Raw genomic sequence first — 4,129 nt, forward strand, 5'->3', positions numbered from 1 at the left:
CCGAATGGTTCAGACCGCACCGGGCAGGGCTGCTGGGGGGAAACCATTTCATTAAATGTGGGGGGATGCTGAAACTTAAAAACCATTTCAAAAAGAGATTTGAGGGTAAATATAGCCAACTTAAAGTCCCCTGTCCACACAGAAGAGAAAAATAGAGAGAAAAACGTTATAAGAGATTGTCAGGTTCTTTTTTTGTGCTTCACCAATGGTTCGTATCAAATTGCTGATGGAACCTGTCCTCTCCGTACATTGAGAGTGTGGAAGGTGCGGGCGACCGGCGTGAAGTGACGCGGGGAAGGCCAAGCGCCCGGGGGAGTTTGGTTCCGGAAGTCAGTACCGGTGTACGTGCGCGCATGTGTGGGATTCGTTATTTCTCCCTCCGTGCGTCTCTAACTTCTTTAAAAATATGAAAATCAGTTATTGAATACTTTTTTTTTTTTTTTTGAGACGGAGTCTCGCTGTGTCGCCAGGCTGGAGTGCAATGGCGCGATCTCGACTTACCGCAACCTCCGCCTCCTGGGTTCAAGCGATTCTCCTGCCTCAGCCTCCCAAGTAGTTGGGACTACAGGAACCCGCCACCACACCCGGCTAATTTTTGTATTTTTAGTAGAGACGGGGATCACCATATTGGCCAGGCCTGTCTTGAACTCCCTACCTCAGGCGATCTGCCCGCCTCGGCCTCCCAAAGTGTTGAGATTAAAGGAGTGAGCCACCGCGCCCGGCTGAATTGAATAACATCTTTTTTTTTTTTTTTTTTGTTGAAATTGGAGTTTCGCACTTTTTGCCCAGGCTGGAGTGCAGTGACACAAGGTCGGCTCACTGCAGTCTCCACCTCCCGGGTTCAAGCGTTTCTCCTGCCTCAGCCTCCCGAGTAGCTGGGATTACAGGTGCGTGCCACCACGACCAGCTAATTTTTTGTATTTTTAGTAGAGATGGGGTTTCGCCGTGTTGATGGGTTTTCGCCAGGCTGGTCTTGAACTCCTGACCTCAGGTGATCCACCCTCCTTGGCCTCCCAACGTGCTGGGATTACAGGAGTGACGCACAGCGTCCGGCCTGAATAATATTTTTTAAAACGTAAGCATCCATTACTCAGTTTAGCTACTTAAAAGTTAATTATGGACCGAGCGCGGTGGCTCACGCCTGTAATCCCAGCACTTTGGGAGGCCGAGGCAGGGGGATCACCTGAGGTCAGTAGTTCGAGACCAGCCTGGCCAGCATGGTGAAACCCCCGTTTCTACTAAAAATTCAAAAAAATTAGCCAGGCATGGTGGTGGGTGCCTGTAATCCCAGCTACTCGGGAGGCTGAGGCAGGAGAATCACTTGAACCCAGGAGGTGGAGGTTGCAGTGAGCGGAGATCGCGCCACTGCAATCCAGCCTGGGTGGCAGAGCAAGACTCCGTATCCAAAAAAAAAAAAAAAAAAATTAATTGTAAAGCCATTAGTTTGTGATGTAGTGTGGATCGGTCCAGTGAAGCCCTGAGAGAGATAGGAATCACATCCCGACCCGCTTGGGCGCCCTGCACCTCCCGGCCGCCGCCCCCACCCGCGAGGCTATAGTTCCCGCAGGGTCCAGTATATGCTCCTCAGGAATAGAATAAAAGTGGGTGGTTGTGTTTTTGAAATCACAGAGGTCACTTCTCTTTTTTCCCTTTGAATTTCCATGCTGTTTTGAAAAAGGGACACGAGAAAAGAACGAAATTGCAGCTTGTATTTTCTGCCATCTTCTAGTGGCTTGGTAAAGATTAAGGAATATGGGGTGACATTATAGATTAGTCATTGCCTTTACGTGTTTAATTATTCTTATCAAGCCAATTCCTCCTGCTGTTGGACAGTGCAAACTTAACTTATGAGGAGGTAGTAAGTTACAGGGTGATTTTTTTTTTTTTTTTTGAGACGGAGTCTTGCTCTGTTGCCCAGGCTGGAATGCAGTGGTTCAAATGATTCTCCTGCCTCAGCCTCCAGAGTAGCTGGGATTATAGGCACCTGCCACCATACCCAGATAATTTTTATATTTTTCTTGGAGATGGGGTTTCACCATGTTAGTCAGGCTGGTCTCGAACTCCTGACCTCAGGTGATCCACCTGCCTCTGCCTCCCAAAGTGCTGGGATTACAGGCGTGAGCCACTGCGCCCGGCCCTACAGGGTAATTTTTTTAAACTTATTTTTATTATTACTTTGAGGGTCTTCTGTTGCCTAGTCTGAAGTGCAGTGGCACAATCTCCCATGCTCAAGCGATCCTTCCACCTCTGCCTCCTAAGTAGCTGGGGATTACAGTCGGGCCTGCCATGCGTGAATATTTTTTTTTTTTTGGTAGAGACAGGATCTCACCATGTTGTCCAAGCTGAACTCAAGCCATCTGCCCACTTCGGCCTCCCAAAGTGCTAGGATTATATGCATGAGCCACCATGCCTTGCCACAAGGCAATTTCGGAAGCAAAAACCCCGCAAGGGTATACTGATTTGGAATGCTTACCAGGAACAGTGCAGACACTTGAATTTTATTCAGTTCACAAGATGCTTTGAGAGCCTTCATGAAAAGGGGCAAGAAATGTTTGCAGCCACCTTGTCTCTGTGTTTAACAATTTTTCTAAAAGAAAACATTTCCAACATTTGTCAAAGTGCACAGGATTCACACTGAAAATGGCTGTCTGCGCTTCTGAATACAAATTTGATTAACTGATTTCCACACTAACAAGCAAAGAACTTACAAAACTTCCCACAAATTTCAATTAGTGAGCATAGCTGTTTTTATTTAACAAAATTAATGTATTTTTCTTTAAAAAAAAAAAAGTTGTATATTCTATTGCTTCTATTGGGAAGACAGAAGTTTTTTCTTTTCCTGAGTTTTTTTTTTTTTTTTTTTTTTTTTTTTTTGTAATCCTGTATTTGCCCATTTTCTCTTAGTAGTTAGTGTTCTGGAAACATTAATATTTGTTAATCAGGATTTAAGCCTGAACCCAGGAGGCAGAGCTTGCGGTGAGCCGAGATCGCGCCATTGCACTCCAGCCTGGGTAACAAGAGCGAAACTCCGTCTCAGAAAAAAAAAAAAAATCAGGATTTAAGTCAAGCACAAGGTTTTTTTCACCTTGTAACTTTAATTCCAGGAATTACCTTTTTCAGTTTGTCAGTGGAGGTCACCACCTTGCTCAGATTATCCCTATTTCCATGGTGACAGGCTAATGGAGGAAGGTTATTCAACCACTACATTTCCAGAAAAAGCCAGTGTGCATTCACCATGCTGGGCTCAATTTAGGCCGTAAACATCTTTCCCAGCACCACTGGCTTCTGCCACCTACCTCTTTTGGAAGTACTTTCTCAAATCTATAAATCTTTTAAAAAAATTACTGCCAAATCTTTGCCCCCAGTGGATTGTACCAAAGGTTAATTAAATTGGGCTCTCATGGGGTATAAACTTTCAAGGACATGCAACAAAAGGAACATCTTAGAAGTGGGAAAATGTACCCATCCTCATGGGAATGACAATTGAAACTCAGCAGTAATGTTCAGAAAGCACAGATGTCAATAATGTCCAATAATTCACAACCAAATGATAGGCAATGCTAATTTCAGCTTCTATCCCATAATGGAAATTGTATGAAATGATTCCAGAAGCTCTGAATACGCTACTGCCTGGCACTCATAGAATCCAGAACTTTTTTTTCCACCACTGAAATACACAAAATCAGAATTAAGATTTCTTTTTTTTTTTTTAAAGCCAGTCAAATTTAGTAGTGGGGGGGTTGTATACCAACTTTAGTGACACTAATGTTAGTAAGTTCTGATAACACACTACCATCGGACCAGCCAGAATTAAGATTTCTTGATGCTTTTCTGCCTTACTACTACCAAACCAAGAGGCATCATTACAGCTGAGTATACAAATTGATCAATCACTTCCAAGCTATCAGTTGCCAGGGCCATATAGCCAAGTGGTAGGGAAAAGTCACATCTCGTTCAATTTCTGAATGAGTTTTTTATATGTACCTTTAGCCACAGGGGCTCTGATGTAGCGGGAGGATACAGCTGGGCTTTTCTCTTTCAGTCAAAACACGTGTCAATGACTTTTAGTTTTCGGTTTCAAGAAGAAAGGATGTATTTCATTTGTAAATATTTGAATTTCACAATTTTA

This window comes from Sapajus apella, unplaced genomic scaffold (genome assembly GCF_009761245.1).
Source record: "Sapajus apella isolate SASKATOON/1434 unplaced genomic scaffold, GSC_monkey_1.0 scaffold208, whole genome shotgun sequence".
Lineage (NCBI taxonomy): Eukaryota > Metazoa > Chordata > Mammalia > Primates > Cebidae > Sapajus > Sapajus apella.